The sequence below is a fragment of the Prionailurus bengalensis genome, chromosome D4 (assembly GCF_016509475.1).
Source record: "Prionailurus bengalensis isolate Pbe53 chromosome D4, Fcat_Pben_1.1_paternal_pri, whole genome shotgun sequence".
Taxonomy (NCBI): Eukaryota; Metazoa; Chordata; class Mammalia; order Carnivora; family Felidae; genus Prionailurus; species Prionailurus bengalensis.
In genome coordinates this window covers 83,048,236-83,070,706 of record NC_057359.1, presented here as the reverse complement: position 1 = coordinate 83,070,706, position 22,471 = coordinate 83,048,236, and the positions used below count along the sequence as shown (strand labels likewise).

Sequence of the window (22,471 nt, the reverse complement as noted above, 5' to 3'; positions counted from 1 at the left end):
GAGAAATCAGCCTTTCTTCCCAATGCCTTAAATACCATTTGGGAAACCTGGATCTTTCATACTATTTAACAGAGAACTTTCCTCTGCTTTTCAAGTGTTTCCATCTCTCTGGAGCTGTTTGATTTCTTCTTAATTTCTCCCCCTTCAAAGTATGGTAGGGTACAGTGTTGTCTTCTGAATCGTCAGCTGGGAGAAGACCCAGTTGCTATGGCAGATTATAATTCCACCCGTTGTGGATCTGTCAGGAATTGAACCCATGGCTTGGGTCCTGTGAAGTCTCTGGTTTAGTAGCCTCAGGACCCTTTCTGACATCTTCAGTATTTTGAAAGGCCTGCATGGGGAATGTGTTCATCAGGACATCATTTTGTGGGATGTGATAACTTTTTTTTTTCTTAATTAAAGAAAATGTACTGGTTGGGGAATGTTGCACATTTTATTGCCACACAGATGCCTCCATGCTTAGAAACGTATAATCCTCTGGGGAGCCACAGTTCAACAATAGTAACAAGCTGTACAGTTTAAAAAAAAAGTCACCTTTGAAGAGAAGAAAGGGACATAAACGAAACTGCTCTTACTGTCCAAGCAGAGCCTGCTGTTTGAGGGCTGGGAAGCTGGGCAGTTGGAAGGACAGGTGTATCTTCTGTAGCAGCGGCCAGCCTCAGGGCTGTCCACTGTAGGAGGAAGCTTCTTTTCTCCTCCTGGTCCCTTTCAAAGGACCCCAGCCTGGCTCAGCCTTCCCTCAAGCAACCTGAGCCCAGCATTGTGGGTATTTGAAATTTCAAGACTTTGGCTACAAGAAATTTCTCCTTTTGGGACTGAATGAGTTGGAAATGACAAGAGACACGGTATTTTGTTGATCTGTTCTGAATTTTTTTTAACTTTTATTTATTTTTGAGCAGAGAGAGACAGAGCATGAACGGGGGAGGGTCAGAGAGAGGGAGACACAGAATCTGAAACAGGCTCCAGGCTCTGAGCTGTCAGCACAGAGCCCGACGCGGGGCTCGAACTCACGGACCGCGAGATCATGACCTGAGCCGAAGTCGGCCGCTTAACCGACTGAGCCACCCAGGCGCCCCTTGTTGATCTGTTTTGAAAGCAGAATGTTTCCTTGTCTTAATGATCACAAAGCTTACCATAGGGCAGCAAGTGAAACCACCCTAAGTAGGAACTCCAGGAGTGCACTTTGGTTCTTTTGTTAGTTTCCCCCATATGTCACTCATCTTGCCACCTCCACCACCTACTGCTGACGGTTAATGTTGTTATACCATTTCGTAGATGGATAGACTAAGTCAGGAGAACTCATTACAGAGGATTTGGAAAGGAGCAGGGGTGGGGGTGGGAATGATCATTTGTTAGCATTTATTTAATAAGGCAGGTGGCTTATATAATTCTCATTCTTATTGCAACTTGATGAAATTATGTCCATTATAGAGAAGTAGGGATTGAGACCGAAAGAGCTGCCGTGTGACTTGGCCAAGATCTCACCAGGAAGGAGTAAGTGAGGGAATTTGGTTTGGAACCCAGAATCCAACCCAAAGCTCATGCGCTCAACAGCTTTGGGCTTATTTCTCATAACTTCCTTTTGGCTCTGATTCAAAGTTTCAAATTTTATTTTCTTGCCACCAGAGCAACCATTATGAGTTTCAAAAGTTTTTTTGTCTGTGTATATTTAGTTAAAAGAGCCATGATGGGTAGTTTGCCACTGCTCCAGGATTTCAGAGGTGAGCTTGCAAAAATCAGTATACTACATACAGCCCACCCTCATTTTATAAATAATGAAACTGAGACCTGAAAAGAGATTGTTGTGCCAAGTTCTTTAGCTGGCTAATAGCAATCTTTTGCCCCCCACTCCCACTCCAGTCCAGAGTTTGTCCAGGATATGGCAATGATTCTTCCAACTCAGGAGAATAAGGCCAAGGCCACCTGGACCTAAAGTTTTTTTTAAGACTCCGTAACCTCCAGTTAGCGTCAAGGAGTCACGTTGCCTTTTGGCCAGCATCATTGCAGTCTATGTGAACAATCCAACCATATGATTATAGAGTAAAGAAAATGATCCGCTCTGTTTAAATCTGATGCAAAGTCTGTTTGAATGGAAAACCAGTAAAACTGAGCCTGCCTTCTGAAAGAAAGAGTCTTAAGAATTCCACATGAGGGACTCTTTTTGGGAGTTGGAAAACATTCTATAGGAGAAGCCAATTGATGCTTTTTGGTGGAGTTTGAGTGTCAGCAATTTTTTTGGACCCCCACCCCCAACCCCCTCCCCTTGCTAGCAAACCACTTTCCCATAACAGCAACAACAAGCAGAAGGCATTTATTTGAGCCTTATCTTTGCTTTTCACTGGGCAGGAAGTGGAAAGGAAAATAACTCAATATGCTTCACACCTAAAATTGCCCTTTGGATCTAAGCTGCACTCTTATTTTAAGAGCAAGTTAGATTTGTGAATACAAAGAGGAGTCTGAATTTAGGTTGTCTGGCCCTTCCAGTGATCAGTTTAGAAGCAGTGGGAAGCCTAGCATTTGTCCCTCGTGGAGAAGCTCCAGAAGACTGAGATAATTGTGTACCTCTTTATATCATGTCAAACAGAAAAATCATTGTGCCATCTAAAGTTTGAAGATGCCACAATTCTCGTAATCACTTATGAGCCATTGATTTTTAGGGTGTTGTTTTATGAGACTGTGAAGATATACTTCCTCATTAGAGGAATTTAGAAAACCTTACAGAAGTAAGAGGAGTTTATCATCCCATGACTCTAATAGTGACTTAGAGGTGTTTTGTTCCTTGCATGGGATCATGCTGTAGGTGGAGCTTTGTACCTAGCCTTTTCACTTAGTATATTGTAAGCATCTTTGCATATCGTTAAATGTTCTTTCCTGGGAATGTTTTTGACTGTGTACTTTGTGTGAGGCTGATTTACAAGGGAAGAAAGCTCTTAGTAAAATCTGAGAAAGTATTTTTTGTCAAGACTTATGTTCTTTTAAAAAATGCATTTGCTGTAGTGAATTTGTCATTGCGCTAATTACTTTGGTAATTCCGTAAAAACAACCCAAACAACCCAAAAGCCCTCAACTACTTTTTGCCTTCACATGTGAGATATTACCAGATTCTCGATAGGGAAGATAGTTCTTAGCTTCTGAAAACAATGAACATAAAAGTATGGAAATAGTATCAAAGTGTTCATTAAATCAGGTGGTAAATAATGTACTTAGTTTACTTTTCCTTTCCATATTTCACTTTGTACATTTACGTCTTTAATCCTTTTCATCAGTATGAGTTGTATTGTGAATGGCAAAAACAGTAATGTGGCATAAAGGGAGTACTTTTAAAGTTAGATAGCAATACATTCTGAATGAGAACTAATTACACATATCTCAAGACTTTATGTAAAACTGTACGGAAGTTTTAAACATTGTAGGCAAAATTAAGTTCTGCATTCTAGTATGCAGTGGAAATTGCCTAGATTTTTATTTCCTAGACATGGGTCATGAAACTTGGCAATCTTCAGTACAGCCAAGGTCAGTTGCCCTTTAACTCAGTTCACAGGTGTTAGGCTGCTACTCTGGAGCTTTTTAATCCCTTATCTATAACACAAAGCAATATTTATTATAAAATTAATTCTGAGAGGCATCGTTTAGGATTTCTAATCCATTCTATTTCAGATGCCTTTGAAGTAAAGTGGGTGGAGCTTTGTATGTGGGGTTAATTGTCCCATTGTTCATTTATTCAGTCTGGTATTTTAACTAGCTCTTTATTTGTATTAATGAGCCCAAAATGCGGCAAAAAAATCCTTGGCTCTAAAAAACTTGAGATTAAAAAAAAAAACCTTATTTTAAAAGTGTGATGGAAAATGGAGTTGGGTGAAATTTAGTGCCCTGTACTTTTTTGCCTGAGCTCTTAATGACTGGTTTCCTTTTTTTCTTTTTTTAAAATATAGTCCCATAGGAAAGCAAGAAGTCTTTGGGGGGAATAAAAAGCAAAAAACAAAAAGCCACTGCAAGCAAAAACAACTCCAAGCCCAAAGACTCTAGGAAAGTATATTTCCTAGTGTCTAGTTAGGATTCTGCTAAGTTCTGCTAAGTTAGGATTTTTATGGTCCCCTCTGCTTAAAAAAAAAAAAAAGAATTTTGGATACCAATTTTAGAGAAATTTTTAGTTTGTACTTTCTCTTTTTTATTAGTATAAGAAAGTAAACTAGAGGCGCCTGTGTGGCTCAATCGGTTAAGTGTCTGACTTCAGCTCAGGTCATGATCTTGCGGTTTGTGGGTTCAAGCCCCGCATTGGGTTCTGCCCTGACAGCTCGGAGCCTGGACCCTGCTTCAGATTCTGTGTCTCCCTCTCTCTCTGTTCCTCTGTTGCTTGTGCTTTGTCTCTCAAAAATAAATAAACATTAAAAAAAATTAAAAAGAAAGTATACCAAATGTTGATCATCCTCATTAAAGATAACCAATGTTTCCTGACCACTGGAGACTATACTTGTTTTTTTACTTGGTTTTTTTTTTTTTTTTTTTTTTTTTTTTTTACTATTCACTAATATTTCCCAGTTATATATATCCCCAAGTATTATAATTTTAGATCTTTTTATTTGAAGAGGTAGTTTAACTTTCATATGGTGGAGCTCCTCCCTGAACTTGTCCTTTCCTTGATTTCAGTCCCTGTGTTGTGATAGAAAACACTTGCGCTGCATGAGTTAAAAAAAAAAAAAAAAATCTTCTTAAGAATTGCATTTATAATAAACATGTGTTTTACTTATCTGTCACTCATTTTTGTCTCTGTTACTTTAGTGGTGAATTGAGGATAATACTAACTCAGAATATTGTGGTAGGAGATTAAATAGTGAACGCTTGATAAAGCTCTTTATATATTGTATTTACTATGTTTAATTACAACCTTGTGCCTTCCTTTTGTAAATTGTGAAATATAACCTGCAAATAGAAAAGTGCATTGAGTTTAACTACATACGTACACACACACACATATACACATAAATATATACATATTTATATATATGCACACACATACACTAACTTAAGTACACACTAATAATTATATAGCAAATATCCATGTAATCCTCCAGTAAGAAATCTGTACCCCAGAATAATTTTTTTCAGCTGCGTATGCCTAAATAATGTTGGTATAGTTTTGTCTGGTTTTTGAAATCTGTATGAATGAATTTTACAGTTTGGAATTGGTAAGTCTTATTTCTTTTGCTGAACACTTTTGAGATTCAACCGTGCTGTTGCTTATAGTTGTAGCTTGTTTTCTTTGCTATCTAGCATTCCGCATTGTGTTTGAGCATGCAATTACAAGTGTCCATTTGGGCTGTTTCCGGTTCATGGCTTTAATGAACATTCTTGAACAGGTAGCTCGCTGTGTACAGACGCTAGGTTTTTTGGCGTGTAAACCTAGGAGCCGAATGGCTATGTCACAGGGTACGTGTATCTTCGATTTTATTGGATAATGCCAAATTGTTTTCTAAAGCGGCATTAGAATCTTATGGTTCTGGCAGCTGTGTATGAGAGTCGCCATAGTCCCACGCTGCTGCTTACATCCTGCTTTTTAAAGACGTGCAACATGCTCTTTCCTTTCTCAAAGCCTGTGAGATCCAGGGACTGTCCTTCTTCATTGACCTCATTGTCTAAAGAGGCGTTTCTAGAGAAGGAGGCAGTCCCTGGGGAGGTGAGAGGAAGGTCAACCGTCCCTGAAAGGTAAAATGAGCTATGAGGTGGCGGGGCCTTCAGAGCATGGTCAGCGGTCTGTACAGGGCTTAAATCCTAGTGCTGCCAGTGTGGATGTGGGCTTTTGGGTGCCCCATTTACTCTTTTTGAATCTTAATTTCCTCCTATCCACTCTTTTGGTGAGGATTAGAGCTAATATAAGCAAAGATGTCGGCAGGGCAGTTGTTGGCACCTTCCAGTATTACACAGTGCTAGAGTTATTGCTAGAAGGTTAGGCCAGTTGTAACATACATGTCTTTGGCATAGGTGTGGTTTGTGTGGGCATGTACATGACCAAGTCTACATGAACCTGGTCGTGTCAGCATAAAGATGACACTTGGTGGCCATGAGGTAGGCATTTACAAACTTGTGGCTGCGGGTATAAAAAGGTTCGGCATTCTTAGAAAACAGTTGGCAGTATATATTCAAAACCCTTCAATTATTCCCACTTTTGAGATTCTGTTCCTAAGGAAAACTCAGGAATATATGTACAGAAACATGCATGAGGATGCTTATTAGCATGTAGAATGAAAAATTAGAAACCATTTGTGGAGAGGGGATAGCTACAATATAGCCATTAAAATGATGTTTTTTGGTGATTAATGACTTAGAGAACATTTTGGACATAATGTTATGCAGGAGAAGCAAGAGATGAATTATGGTATGATCTGTGTTTTGTAAGAAATTTTTTAGAAAAGCGATGGGTTGATTTGGTAACAAAGTATTAACAATAAGAATAATTAGGTAATAGAATTATGAGGATTCTAATTTTCTTCTTTTTTTGTCTTTAAAAAATTTTCTTCTTTTATGTCTCTCTCGTCATACCCAATCCAAATGTTCTTCGTACCACAGTTTACAGATTTTTTTTAACTTGGAAAAATGATATCTACCATCATATAGCACATGATTTCAAATACAGAATGCTACAAACAGTAGTGCTTTAAGTACCCAATGGATGACTAATGCTGTAGTGGGTTTTTCTCCCCCTGAGTTTGTGGTATAGACTTGAGCCCTAGGAAGACCTGTGTTCAAATGTTGATTCTACCACTTACTAGATCAGAATGTAAGCAGGTCATATCACCTTTTTGAGCCTGTTTCCTGGTCTGCAGAATAGAAGATAGTTCCCATGGCACCGTGAGGATTAAGTGAGATTTTTGATGTTCAATCCAAAGTCATTATTCCTGTGTTGCCTTGCAAGATTTAAAATACCACCATCAAGGGACACCTGGGTGGGTGGGTCAGCTGGTTAAGCTTCTGACGTTGGCTCAGGTCATGATCACACGGTTCCTGAGTTTGAGCCCCACATAGGGCTCTGCGTTGACAGCTCAGAGCCTGGAGCCCACCATGGATTCTGTGTCTCCCTCTCTCTCTGCCCCTCCCCCACTCATGCTCTGTCTCTGTCTCAGAAATAAACAAACATTAAATAAACAAATAAATAAATGGATGTTAAAAAATTAAAAAATAACGACCATCAGTTATGAAATGTACCGTTGATGTGAAAATGGCTTTTCCTTGCTTTCAAGAAGCATCTTGATTCAAAAATGTTAAAAGTGAGTTAGAGTTCATCTTAACTGAGAAACGATTGTATTAATTTCACAGCGGGATATTTAGCATCTGTCCCATAGATTATTGCTATTCTCCAGTCACCTAGTTGACCTTTTAATTTTCTCAGAAATTTCTATCTTATTTGTGTAAAGGGACTAGGAGCCTATTCCCAATGCGTGCCTCAAACCTGCTTTTTATGGCCTCAGGATCTCTGTCATAACCCGTTTTATTCTTTCACAAACTGAGCCCCTGGGGAGCTGTCTGCACTTTTCAGTGTGATCCAGCTGAATTCCTTCCCTTCCCCACTCGAGCCCTTTGATTTGCCAGGTTTTTGTTCATCTACCCTAAGGATGGACTGAGATCGCTGAGCTCGGCCTCTCTTGTGGTGCAAAGTGAGAATTGTTTTTAATTGGGCAGAAACATGTGGAAGGATCAGGAATATCTCAAGGGATTACAGAGAAATTCCAAATTTGTACTACTTACAGCTTGTGTTTAGAACAGGGTCTGCTGGGAATAAATGTTAGTTAGTGTGGCCTGTGACCTTAAAAACTGTTGACATGGACTTCAGCCAGAAACTAGCCACAGACCTCCTTTGTTAAACTCATTCATAGCTCCTTGAAAACTCTAGTCAGTGAAAGTTGCCAGCTCCAATCTAAGCAGAGCGCCTTTTTTTTTTTTTTTTTTCCCATGCTTTGGAAACAGAGGACGCCCCTTAACCAGCAAGGCTTCTTTAATAGGACTACATGGCCTTAAACGCAATTGGAATTGACAACTTCCTGGCTTGGGTTTGCCAACTGGCAGGGCTCTGAGGCCGAGGGGACAAACAGCGTTGGGGCGCTGTGCACTTGTGTTTGTGTATGTGCAGGGGAGACTGAACTCCAGAGCGTTGCGATACCCCTTCACTCCAAAAGCCACACTCTGGCCTGAATTGGACACGTCTTCCTAGTGTTCTGGCTGGGACAACTCTGGATTCTCTCTCCATATGAGGGAGGAAAAGAAAACTGCCCTTTCTTTTCAGTGGTGTTAGGCCTAGCTTTTCCCTTCTCCCCCTCCAAACCCTTGATTTAATCTTCTTTTCATCTGTGTTGTGTTGCTCAGATACAGAGTAAGAGTTTGCAACTGAGATTGGAGAATTGTTAGTGTTGAGCGGTACCCCTCCCCCACTCAGGAGCTTTACGTGACAGATTTTAGTTTCTAAAACTGAAGCTGAAGGGGCAGCCAGAGTATGTCTTCATTTTACTTATTGAGGAAACTGAGGCATGGAGAGGTTAAGCTCTCTATCAAAAAGGATCCTAAAAACAGGCCTTACACAATTGGCTGCCTCTGCAAACCAGCATCTTAATTAAACAAAAAACCAGTATTTTTCCTAGTTCTTGTCTTTAATCCAAAGACTACATTATCTGAATTTGAAGACAGGGAGGCAAATAAAATGCGTTGAAAAATGAGTAAGTTAATCCTACTAAAAAGAGGAAACAGTTATTCTGCTTACAAAGTTTATTTATTTTAATACTGCAACATGTTGATGGTGGGTAGGGAATCTATCTTAGTTATCAGCTGTCATCCTGAGATACACAGTCATATCCGTCGGTCTCTCTCTCTCTCTCTCTCTCTCTCTCTCTCTCTACTTAACCATTTGTTAAATTTTGGTGGTTGGGAAATAATACTTCTTTTCCGTTATGCTGTGGAAATTGTTATTTTTAACATAAATGCTCTAGCAAACCCCATCACTTCTAAAAGCTGCTGAGGTTTGGTGTGATTTCAGCCAGGCATGTGTGAGGGGAAAAAAGGGGATGTCATGTTGGCCTAGGAATCAATGGCACATAGGCCTTAGGAACATGACAACTCTGGAAAGAGAAATTATATGATTTCCTAGAGACTTCACAAGAGTTTAGATGTAATTAAGAGAGAACACTCACATGTACCTGATCTGAAGACGCTGTGTAAGTGTTTGTTGAATGAATAAAGTGGGTGAAATAAGTTATTTCCCAGTCTCAGTTTCCCTTCTCACCACCCTTACCTTAGAGCATTTATTCCTCCCACAGAAGATAGATGATGCTCTCGTGTTGAGTCACCTAAAGTTCTACAGAAATCTTTTAGATTTAGTCAGAACTAGACTCAAGTTCTGACTTCTTAGCCATGTGACAAATCAGAACACTTTTCTGATCCTCATTTCCCATATCTATAAAATAAAGATAATGAGACCTACTTTGTAAAGTTGTTAACATACAGGTAAAAATGTTATATAAAACATCTAATTTGGGAGTGAGTAATGTGGATTTTTTTTTCCAGAAAGGAACTTATATTTTCATCATCTGCTTCTCTTTTCCTTCTATCAAAGGGAATCCAATGAAAAGGTCTCAAATACTTTGCTGCCTCTGTGACTCTCACTGCTCATTCAGGGAATGTAGCTACTCTGTAGACCAGCTAAGAATGATTGAAAATGTCCCAGACTCTACATAGAAAATCGTTACAGAGCCCCTTTTCATGACATTACTGATTGCATCTTTGTCTGTGTTTCATACTTTGTATTGGAAAATTTAAATGCTGCGATTTGTGTAGATTTCCGTACCAAAGACAGAAGTAGATGGTTTTTCCATATACTTTCTTGCCTTATGCAGCTCTTGTGTAATACGGTGAATCAGAGTGATATTTCACTTTGTAGTATTTTATAAACATGTCAATACAACAAATAGTTATTACTTGCATTAAATTGAAAAAAATCTTTCGTGGACTGTGGAAATTGTTTAATGGTTGCTTACCATACTAAGAATAGATTATGTTGTTAGACAAGATATTTAGATAGATTAATAGGTGATTAAGAAAGCCAGATTCTGTGTTTGATTGCTTTTTTGACAAAAAAATGATAGTAATCTCAGAACATTAAGCAGTACAGAGAATTATGTAGAATTCTTCAAATTTGTGTTGAGTTCCCCTTCGTATGGGAATTCACTATAAATTATCTCTTTCTTAAACACACTTAAAAGTTGCTTTATAAGAATTCTAAAAGTCTCCTCCATTTGAGCTGATGAATCCATTGGGTTTCATAACCTCTGTATTTATTGTGTGAGTCTCACTCTTGGTGTTTTGCGTGAATAGCAAATTATAGGAAGCCCATTTTCTGTCTCCTACATACCAGGGGATTAAGAATGTGCTCCGGACAAGGTGGAGGAGGGTGAGGAATTCTGGTGTGTAGAGAAGGGAAGATTATTTTTCAGATTTCATGTTACTGGAATATTCCCTCTCCCCCCTGCCCCCCCGCCCAAGAGTTCATAAGATGAGAGTATGTCATCTTTTTTTCTAAAGATTTGCCCCTCTAATGCTACCTCATTTTCTAAACTTTCATTAATAGCTCTTTGCAGCTGAAGCAAATATTTTAGATCTTTCTTGTACTCTCCTCCAGCTGGGAGTGTCTTTCACACATCAAAGGCAGATATGAGCCTCTCATTAAAAATGATAGTATGAGTTCATCATCTCAGAAGAGTAGGACCTGAAAACTTGAGATAACTTTCAGCTACAAGTCAGATCTAAGCCGGACTGAGATTTTTCCATGGGTTACCACATTTCTTTTCTCAATTTGTCACTCCAGATGCTTTAAAGTCTGCCCCCCCCCCCCAGCTTTATTATATCTGAAGATTATCTTTATTTAGTATAGGAAGTTAGTTGTAGAGCTTAGGAATGATAAATGCCTTAGAATTTATTCTTAATGAGAAAATAAGGCATCCCGAAGCTTAGGAAGAAAGCCTAGGGTGTGCCTGTTTTTTTCCCTCCCTCTTCTCCTAGTTTTGGGCTAGGCTGTCATACTCCCTAACTGCACTGCCTGGCCTAGTGTCTGCAAGATAATTAAAACTTAAGTCAGCTCTGAAAATTCACAAATTCCTTTTCTCCTACCTTTTGCTAGTGAAAAGCAACACTAAAGTCAGAGTGGTTGGCAGTGTTTTTGAGAGTATGGGAGGACAACAGATTGGGTCCTTTAGATTTTATTTTTGAAAACATTTGTAGACTGAGGTAAAAGCTGGAATGTTAGATTCTAGCTAAAAGCCATACTAAGTATCTTTAGCTGCTTTTGTACATATGTGTGCGCGCACACACACATGAACATGTTATAACAAAGTCTTATGGGTTCCATCATTTCCATCAATAGCCACAGCAAATCCAGATTAAGCCTTTTCCATGGTATTTACTTTCCTTACTTTGGTCAATTTCAAGCTCTGTGTTAGTATTTTCTAGCCAAAGGTGAAGGTTGTCCCCAGATAAATATTAGGATGGCCTGCCAGCCAAATCCCAGGCAACCCACTGAATTGCTCTCTTTGATAGCAGAAAGGTCCATCCAGTTCAAGTTGCTCTGAATGGTATTTAACTATAAAACAATAGCCTTAACAAAAGTTACTGGTGTCCTTCAAATGGTTTCTGAGCCAGGAGCCAATTCTTTTGGCATTTTAGCATATGAGGCTTGTTCCATAATAAATCAGAGTACAAGTTTTCAGAGCATTACGTAGCCAACAAATGGTGGGGCAGCGGGGGTAGGGGGGTTGGGAGAGAAAAGTACATAGATGTATTGCAAATGCATGAAGCAAAAAATGAAAGGCAAGCAAGCAAACAAAAACATCACCCCCCACTCACTCACACGCACATGCACATGTACGCACACACAAACCCAGAAGCTGTTGACTCGGCAGATTTTCATTCTTTATGGCTCTAGGGACAGGTTTAAATTGGGAAAAAATTTTTTATTCTCTTGCGCTATGTTGAACAGAAATGCAGTGTTTGATGTAATCTGGCCCAGATGTCAGCAATGCGCAGTTTTGTGATGATTATTTATCTTCAGGTTTTTACTCTGTAAAAGGAGAATCCGCAAACAATTGTTTAGGGTTGTAAGTTCCATTTAGTGACTGTTTTTGAAATCCTGTGTAACAAATAAACATATAGATTAGGTTAAATATGTATTAAATTTCATTTCATTTTAGCTATTAATCTTAAAATCCTCTTTAACAAATGCTGTTTACGAGTCCCCTGATAAATGTTAATATGTTCAGCGCTTTTCATTCTGGGTATTGTTCCTCTTACTTCAATTTCTTATTCTTATAGGAAGTTTTCTCAGCTAAGATCATTAAACTCATGGACTCTTTTATATGGTCTTTGAAAGAATTTTCTCATGTAAATTTCCCAGAGGGATATTTGTGTTTTTTGGTTACATAATAGCTTCAAGTGTAAATGGTGAATTTCAATAACAGCTACCAAATGGCAGTCTATTTACTTACTTGGAAGTCAGGTGTATTTGTTTTAAGACTATTGTTTTCAAAGTATTTTCAAAGGATGGGAATTGCTCATAATTTACACCAATCCATTGTTGGCCCCCTTGGCCCCCTTTGAAGTGCTCCAATGGCTGCTAAGTCCCCTGAAGAGAGTGGGGTTAGAAATTTGTTTTCAGAGGTTGGAGAGAGGATGTCCTGTTGTCACATACTCCTATTTTAAAGATCAAGGGACTCACACAAAAATCTTTGCTTCTGTTATGTTTCTTCCAAACACAACTAGGTTTTCTTAGGAAATTTCATTCAAATTACTCAATTATATGGTGGGCTGCCCTTTCAGGACTGAGTTCAATTCAAGGTTAAATTAAAAATTTTTTAAATGTTTTCCATATTAGATGCCAACACTAATTCAAACCTAATATAATTATAATCCTAACTCAGGCAGGATTAACTACTGTGCTCCTTTAGGTCTCCTCATTGGCTTTAACAAAAATTGTCTTAAAAATGTTGAATAAATTATATTGACATTCTGTAACTTTAAGTGCCAATGTGGGGCTACTGATCTTAATCAATTAAGGCAGTCTTCGTTGGCAGCATTTTAATATGTATAGAAAAGATTAGGTTTAATATCCAGGTTCAAGTTTCATACATGTAGCACTAATAGGCCAAGTGACATGGGACCAGTATCATCCTCAACTGTAAAATAAGGGAGTTGGACTACATACTTGTCATCATCCCTTAAGACTCAAATATTCTGTAACTTTAAAAAAATGTATTTGTTTTTGATAGAGCACGTGCATGCGCATGTGGGAGAGGGCAGAGAGAGAGACTCTCAAGCAGGGTGTGCACTGTTAGCATGGAACCCGATGTGGGTCTCAGTCTCATGAACCCCTAGATCATGACTTGAGCCAAAATCAAGAGTCGGTCGCTTAACTGACCGAGCCACCCAGGTGCCCCTGTGATCTTTTTTTTTTTTTTTTTTTTAAATCACACCATCTTATTAAGTTCCAATGAGCTTATTAGAGCTTTATTGCCACGATGCACATTTCCTGGATGATTTCCTTATTCCCATGAATGTGTTTGAGATACATGATCAGAGGGATTATAGAAATTTTAGTACATTCTTGCTAATGTGTGGCAGTGTTTAAAACTTTTAAAGTTGCATTTGATTATTAGCATTTTCGTAACTTTTAGATGGAACATTAAATATGAGACCTCACCCATTTTTTTTTAAAGCAGGTAGAAACAGTGGCTTTATGTTGTCATCATCTTTTCCCCCCTGACAGCTCTCCCTGGGGAAACGAAGAGAGCAAGGGACTTTCTCCTTGCAACAACATAACATGACCTAGCCTGAAACCCTGATGTAGTAAGAGAAGACCACTGCATAAGAGCAGTCAAGACCTTTGATCTAGACTCTGCTTAGACTCATGGGCTGTGTGACTTTGGTTAAGATGCTGGATTTTTCTCCCTCTGTTAAATGGAAATGATAATGTTGGCCCTTCCAAGCTCACAGGTCCTGTTCTCAAACACTTACTGAAGACCTTCTTTTCATTTATTCGTGCCGTCAGCCTCAATTAAGACAAAATTGCTATTGGTGTGTTTACTTATTGTGAGGAATTTTGCCTCTCAGTAGAACTGCATGTCTAGGTCTGAGTACCTATGGAGAAGGTGCAGTCTAACTGCCTTCAGTGATTTTTCTAAAAGGTAGATGTTGCTTTGGCAATTCTGAATTCTTGGTTAATAATAAAAACTTCTCCAAAGGAAATACATCTCAACGCTTACTATTTTGAAAGGATAATTTCTAGATGTTCAGGCGAATATTCAGTGCTTGTGTATGCAGTGAGGGTGATGTAAGGAAATCATGAAGTTGGCCCCTTTGGAAATTTAAAAATCATAATAGCATCCTAAAGCTTCCGGAAGTGAGCGCTGTGGTATAGTGGGCAGAATGGGAGCTTTGGAATCAGATGGGTTTGTGTTTGCTTCCCAGCCCCCCACTTGACAGCTTATGATCTTTGTTAAGTTATCTAACCGCTTGAAACCATTTTCCTCCATCTCTGAAATTCAGACATAAAGATTTGCCTCAAGGTGTTGTTGTTTGAGACGGTATTTGCAAATCAGCAGAGTGCCTGGTAAATAGTAGGGACTCTGAATGGTACTATGCATGCCTCCCTGGATTGACAGGTGTAGAGCATTGAGAAGTGATCATAGTAGCAATTGGACTATTTTAATTTTCATCAACTGGTTAATACTGGGAAGGTCACTGAGCCTTTAGATGGCTGTATCTTTTTATTTGTTCCTTGATTCTCCTGGGTTGAAAAGCCCAGAATAGGGGTGCCTGGCTAACTTGTTGGTTGAGTGTCCAACTTCGGCTCAGGTCATGATCTCACGGTTCGTGAGTTCAAACCCCACGTTGGGCTCTGTGCTGACAGCTCAGAGCCTGGAGCCTGCTTGGGATTCTGTATCTCCCTCTCTCTCTGTCCCTCCCCTACTCATGTGCATGCGTGCTCTCTCTCTCTCAAAAATAAAATAAACATTAAAAAAAAAAAAGCCAAGAATATAAACTCAGAAGGTTCAAGTCCCAGCTTTTGTTTTTTTAAGCTACGTCTCCATAAGCATACCCTCACTTTTCTGGACTTCTTTTCCTCATCTATATAATGAGAACAGTCATAAGTCCTTCAAAGGATTGTTATGAGTATCAAAAAAATAACATGATACAACTTTGTAGTATTGATCCCTATACAAGTTTTACCTGGTGACCAACTAGAAATCTAATATGGCTTTTAATTTTTATTACTTAAAAATGTTTCCCACGCCGTGTTTTGGATGTGTTAATATAAGAGAATAAGATAGAAATTTGCCAAAGAGGTAGAAGCCATTACATTTGGGGAACTGAGTGCTTGGTATGGTGATGAACATGATCCCATTCTGTCTTTACGACAGTCTGGCAAGGGAAACTGTATTTTCATTTTATAGAAGAGGAAAAGGAGCCTTGGACATTAGTTATTAGCTAATAAGTTAATATTAGTTATTAACTAATAGTGTCAGTATTTGAACCTAGCTCATCTGATTCTAAAACCTGTATGCATTTGACTCTTCTCTGCTGCCCCCATCCCATACTTTCTGTCTTATCGGAGTTAGGTTAAGGAGACAATTATTAGGTGTCTATAGGTCTGGATATGCCACTGGAGGCCCAGGGGTCTGATTGGAAGACACATAACCAATCAGTTGTAATGTTGAACACTGCTAAGAAAAACACAGAGTATTAGATGATTGTGTAAATGGTTGTCATCTGTGTATTTTAAACAATTTCCTCTGAAAAACTGACTTCTTTTGGTTTTTCAGGTATCATATAGCCTTATAACCTTAAAGTAGTTCTGGTTTTTGAGTGAATGCAACATCCTTTATTTCCATAACTTAAAAAACTTGCTAAAATATGCATACAAATTCAATAACAGCTCATATTTATTAAATACTTGATATTTGCTGAATGCTTTCCATGCACTTGCCACTTCTCATTTAATCCTTATAAGGACCTTAGGAGAGGGTGCTATGGTCTCCGTTGTACAGATGAAGAAACTGAGACTTGGAGAGATTAAGTAGTTTGCCTAAAGTGATACAACTAAAAAAAATGACAGGATTCTTCTGATTCTAGAACCTGCATTTCTTTTAAAAATTTTTTAATGTTTATTTATTTTTGAGAGAGACCAAGAGAGCACAAGTCGGGGAGGGGCAGAGAAAGATGGAGACACAGAATCTGAAGCAGGCTCCAGGCTCTGATCTGTTGGCACAGAGCCCGGCTTGGGGCTCGAACTCACAAACCACCGCTAGATCATGACCTGAGCCAAAGTTGGATGCTTAACCGATTGAGCCACCCATGTGCCCCTAGAGCCTGCATTTCTAAACAAACTTGATCAAATAAGGATATTAGAGAAGTTTAAATCTATTTCCTTTTAAAATTAAGAGATACTGCAATCCCTATCAAAATAACACCAGCATTCTTTACAGAGCTAGAATAAACAATCCTAAAATTTGTATGGAACCAGAAAAGACCCTGAATAGCCAAAGCAATCCTGAAAAAGAAAACCAAGGCTGGAGGAATCACAACCCTGGACGTCAAGCTGTATTACAAAGCTGTAATCATCAAGACAGTATGGTATTGGCACAAAAACAGACACTCAGATCAGTGAAACAGAATAAAGAACCCAAAAATGGACCCACAAAAGGATGTTCAACTAATCTTTGACAAAGCAGGAAAGAATATCTAATGGAATAAAGACAGTCTCTTCAGCAAATGGTGCTGGGAAAACTGGACAGCAACATGCAGAAAAATGAACCTGTACCACTTTCTTACACCAATACACAAAAATAAACTCAAAATGGATGAAAGACCTAAACGTAAGACAGGAAGCCATCAAAATCGTAGAGGAGAAAGAAGGCAAAAACCTCTTTGACCTTGGCCGCAGCAACTTCTTACTTAACACGCCTCCAGAGGCAAGAGAAACGAAAGCAAAAATGAACTATTGGGACCTCATCAAGATAAAATCTTCTGCACAGCGAAGGAAACAATCAGCAAAACTAAAAGGCAACCGATGGAATGGGAGAAGATATTTGCAAACGACATATCAGATAAAAGGTTAGTGTCCAAAATCTATAAAGAACTTAATCAAATTCAACACCCAAAAAGCAAATAACCCAGTGAAGAAATGGGCAAAAGACACGAATAGACACTTCTCCAAAGAAGACATCCAGATGGCCAACTGACATGTGAAAAAATGCTCCACATCATTCATTATCAGGGAAATACAAATCAAAACCACACTGAGATAGCACCTCATGCCTGTCAGAATGGCTAACATTAACAACCTCAGACAACAACAGATGTTGGGAGGATGTGAAGAAAGAGAATCTCTTTTGCACCGCTGGTGGGAGTGCAAACTGGTGTAGCCACTTTGAAAAATAGTATGGAGGTTCCTCAAAAAAGTAAAAATAGAAATACCCTATGACCCAGCAATTGCACTAGGAGGTATTTTTCCACAGGATACAGGTGTGCTGTTTCAAAGTGGCACATGCACCCCAATGTTTATAGCAGTGCTATCGACAATAGCCAAAGTATGGAAAGAGCCCAAATGTTCATTGACGGATGAATGGATAAAGAAGATGTGTGTGTGGGTGTGGGTGTGTGTGCGCGCGCATGTGTGTGCGTACATACATATATATATACATGTATGTATGTACACACACACGCACACACACTATATATACATGTATACACACATGCATACATACACACAATGGAGTATTACTTGGCAATCAAAAATAATGAAATCTTGTCATTTGTGGCTACGTGGATGGAACTAGAGGGTATTATGCTAAACGAAATTAGTCAGAGAAAGACAAATATCATATGACTTCACTCATATGAGGACTTTAAGGTATAAAACAGATGAACATAAGGGAAGGGAAGCAAAAGTAATATAAAAGCAGGGAGAGGGACAAAATGTAAGAGACTCTTAAATATAGAAAACAAACAGAGGGTTGCTGGAGGGGTTATGGGAGGGGGGGATGGGCTAAATGGGTAAGGGGCATTAAGGAATCTACTCCTGAAATCATTGTTGCTATATGTTAACTAACTTGGTTGTAAATTTAGAAATAATAATGAAATTAAAAAGTAGATACTATGACTAATTTAAAAATTGTTCAGTTTACATACAATAAAATTCACTTCTTTAATGTACAGTTTTAAAGTTTGACAAGTGCATAGGCTTATATCTAAACTGCAGTCAAGATGCAGACAATTCCAAATTTCCTTGTGTTGCCTGTTATAGTCAAATCCTCCTCCTGTTGCTAACCCCTGATGATGACTGATCTGTTCTCCATCCTGATTTTTGCTTTTTCTGAAGTGCCACTAAAACGTAATCATATGATCTGTTTCTTTTGGGGACTGGTTTCTTTCACATAGCAAAATGCATTTGAGATACATCTATGTGGTGCATATCAGTGACTCATTCCTTTTTATCATTGAATAGACCTTCCATTGTATGGATGTAACCACAGTTTGTTTATCCATTCATTATCGAAGGGCTTTTGGGTTGTTTCCAGTTTTTGTGATTATGAATAAGACTGTTACATACATTTGCATACAGATTTCTGTGTGAACACAAGTTTTTGTTTCTCTTGGGTAAACATCTAGGAGTGGGATTGCTGGGTCATATGCTGACTCTATGTTCCACCTTACAAGAAACTGCCAAACTGTTTCCCCAAAATGGCTGCCTCATTTTGCATTTCTACCAGCAACATATGAGAGTTCCAGTTGCTCCACATCTTCACCAGCATTTGGTATTGTCACTTTTTTTTTTTTTTTTTTTTTTTTACTTTTTATTCTGTTAGGTGTTAGTGGGATCTGTTGTGGCTTTCATTTGCATTTCCTTAATGACTAGTGATTTTCAGCATCTTTTTATGGCTTATTTGCCATCTGTGTATCATTTTTGGTAGCATCTATTCAAATGTCTTGCCCATTTAAAAAAATTGGTTTGTTCATCTATTGTTAAGTTTTTTTTTTTTTTTTAATTTTTTTTTTTAACGTTTATTTATTTTTGAGACAGAGAGAGACAGAGCATGAATGGGGGAGGGTCAGAGAGAGGGAGACACAGAATCTGAAACAGGCTCCAGGCTCTGAGCTGTCAGCACAGAGCCCGACGCGGGGCTCGAACTCACAGACCGCGAGATCATGACCTGAGCCGAAGTCGGACGCTTAACCGACCGAGCCACCCAGGCGCCCCTATTGTTAAGTTTTAAGAGTTTTTAAAGTGTTCTTGATACAAACCTTTTGTCAGTTATAATTTGCAAATATTTTCTTTCTGTGGCTTGTCTATTCATTCTCTCAGGGTTATTTCACAAAGCAAAGGATTATCATCTTGGGAAGGTTTATTAACACATCAGTCTTTTATGGATCATGCTTTTAGTGTCACATCTAAGAACTATTGGCCTTCCTCAAGGCCACAAAGATTTTCTCCTGTGTTTTATTTTTGGGAATTTTGTGTGGTTTTATAGTTTACATTTGGATCTGTGATCCATTTTGAGTTTTTTTTTTTTTTTTAGGGTATGAGGTTGAGATTTTTTGGTGTTTTTGATTTTTGCATCTGGATGTCTAGTTGTTACAGCACCATTTTTTGAATAGTTCATCTTTGTTGAATTACCTTTATGCCTTTGTCAAAATGAACTATATTTGGATGGGTTTATGAACTCCATCCTGTTTCACTGGTCATTGTGTCTGTCAATACCATACTGTCTTGGTTACTGTAGCTTTATTGTAAGTCTTGAAATCAGCACGGTTCTTCTAGTTGTGTTTTTTTAAAAAAAATTGTGCTTGCTACTCTAGTTCTTTTGCCTTATTGCATAAATCCACTGGGATTTGGATTAATATTGAGTTGAATGTACAAATCAGTTTGTGAGATTTGGCATTTTAACAATGTTTGAGTCTTCCATGAACACGGTACATCTCTCCATCTATTTAGGACTGAATTAATTTCTTTCTTTGGTATTTGGAGATTTTCAGCATTCAATTCCCATACAGATTTTCTTACATTTATACCTAAATGTTTCTTTCCTGTTTTTGTTGTTGTTGTTGGCTTTTTTGAGGGAGGAGGTGCTAATGCAAGTGGTATAGTTAAAAAATTAAATACTACTTTTTCATTAATTTCACTCTAACTTAGAATCTTTGTTTTCTGAGGGTATTTTCCTATCATTTAAGGTCTTTAGCGAGTAAAAGATTGTTTCTTGATGTTCGTTCTCTGATTCTTCATCTGTTTGTGACTTCATGGCCCTTACACCATTTTGTAATTATGATGTCAAAGCAGAAGCTTCAGAGGATACATCTGGGAGGATCCGAAAAGGGTTCTCTGTGGACTAGTTTTGAGACAATCCACGTTTCCTTCTTTCAGTTGGTGTCATAGCATTTTAGAATTTCTTTTGTTTTGCTATGCATATGAAAATACAATTCAACTTCTTTTACCTCAAAATCTTGTCTAAAGTATGTGTATTAACTTTTAGCTTGATTTAGAATGAGGCTTTGTAGTATACACTCTGGAAAAAGAGGGTGCTTTCCGGATCTTTCCTCTTCGATGACTTAAGAAGAGAATAGTTTCAGGGAAAATAACAGCAGCTGTTACCTCCATTGTATTTCCTTCAGTGGTTCTGTACCATCTCCTGTTCATGGTTTATTGTTGTATAGCATACACACTTGGTGTGCGACCAGGTAGAGGACGTATCCTGCCTTAATGCTTTCAACACTCATCGTCTGATTTAGTTCTTTTGGCAACTATGTAAATTACAGATGACAGCACTGACCTGAAGGTCAGCAGTGACATGACCAATGTGGAGTGGCTGCCGGAGGGCATGACTTGAACACAGGCCCCCCCCCCCCCCCGCCCCCCAGCACCAGGATTCCTGGTCTTCCCTACTCTGCTCTCTCAAGATATATCTTCTCCAATTTAATACTTTGTGGGGCTAACCTTTGGGATGATGGGAATCCTTTGAAAATCTGCTGAAAGCTCCAGGAACTATTTTCAACAAAGTGTTTTAGGGATGTCCTTATAAAGTTTTACGGGGTTTTCACAGAGCCCCTTCTATGGTCTTGAATCCTAGGATGAAAATCCATATTCAGGACTTCCTCTTTGCACACTAATTTCTTTTTTCCAGTTACCGAGAGCCACCCAAGTGCTGTATTCTCTCCTGTGACACTTGGATGCTCATTGACCCTCCCCAGCATGGATGCTTGCTTGTGGGCAAGGGGGAAAGGCCTCAGGCGCCTCTTCCTACTCTCTTCACTTCCTTCTACTCGCTCCATTCATTTTTTTTTTTTTTTTTCTTCATTCGTTCTCGGTCTGTGCTGGCCCTGGGGATTCAGCTGTGAATAAAACCCTATCCCTGTCCTCAAGGGCTTCATGGTCTAGTGCATTTCGGAAATAGTCATGCTTAGAATGGCTAAAGTTTGTTCCAATGATGCAGAGAGGCACCATGGAGGAGTGGAAGAATCTGGATTTGTAGTCAGCCCCTGGGTTAAATCTTAGGCAGGTTATTATTGAGTTATTCTAGGCCTTTGTGTGAAGGGAATAATGATCATGGCACCTACCTTACGTCATTTCTAAATGAGAGCTTTTCCTGGTAAAAAAAAATGACTTTTTCTAGAAATTTAATACACATAAAGTCTTCAGAAGAATGACTGTTGCAGACTTAGCCTTTATTAATGTTTCATCGTTATTAGCAATTAAGACTTTTTATTCTAAAATGTTTGAGGGTGAGTCAATGCTGTGAGTCGGGACCTGTTAATGGAGACAGAGCAGTAGCCTAGCGCAACAGAAACTTTGATATTTTAAGGTCTGTATTTGCTAACATCCGGCCAGATTTTACTGACAATGGGTTTAGACAGTGAGGAGAAGTTCTATTTGGCTGTGCAGTTTTTCTTCCTTGCTAAAAGCTGCCCTCGGTTTTCTTTTGTCGTGTGCCGTTGACCTGTGAGAATCCAGTTTTTAAGTGACCACACAGGTATTTCCTCGGGACGAACACTGCCTCAAGATTTCCATGGCATAATTTGTGACAGGATTAAGTTATGCCACCTTTGAAGTCAGTCACAGCCTGAGAGCACAAGAAGTTGTTTACAAAAGGAGCCCATCGATTCTCCCTCTTTCTCTGGAAGCATCCGAGCAGTGAGACTCGCACAGTCTGTTTGGCACAGTGGCCGCTCTCAGCTGGCCTGGGGCCCTCCTGCCGCTGGGCAGAGAGAGAGGAGGCACCAGGGCCCTGCTTGTGGCTGAGCAGAGCCCGCCTGCCGGTCTGTGCGAGCTTAGCTGGGACCTTGCAACTGTGTGCCGCAGCCTGCTGGTTTCGTTGCAATATCTTTTCCTTAATATTTTCCATCTGGCCAACAATGACCTATACAAAGACAGACACAAACCAGGATTTGAATT

General features: G+C 39.0%; 1 protein-coding gene across 10 annotated transcripts in view; it reads left to right on the top strand.

Annotated features, from left to right (window-relative positions):
- DENND1A (DENN domain containing 1A) overlaps positions 1-22,471 on the top strand; it is a 513,010-nt gene that overhangs the window by 176,273 nt on the left and 314,266 nt on the right. The window contains exon 1 of one of the 10 annotated variants that reach the window (XM_043566889.1): positions 20,513-20,535. The exons of the other annotated variants lie outside the window; for them this stretch is intronic. The gene's annotated coding sequence lies outside the window, so the exon portion shown is untranslated. Of the gene's footprint in view, positions 1-20,512; positions 20,536-22,471 lie in introns of those variants that run through there. 10 annotated transcript variants of the gene reach the window in all.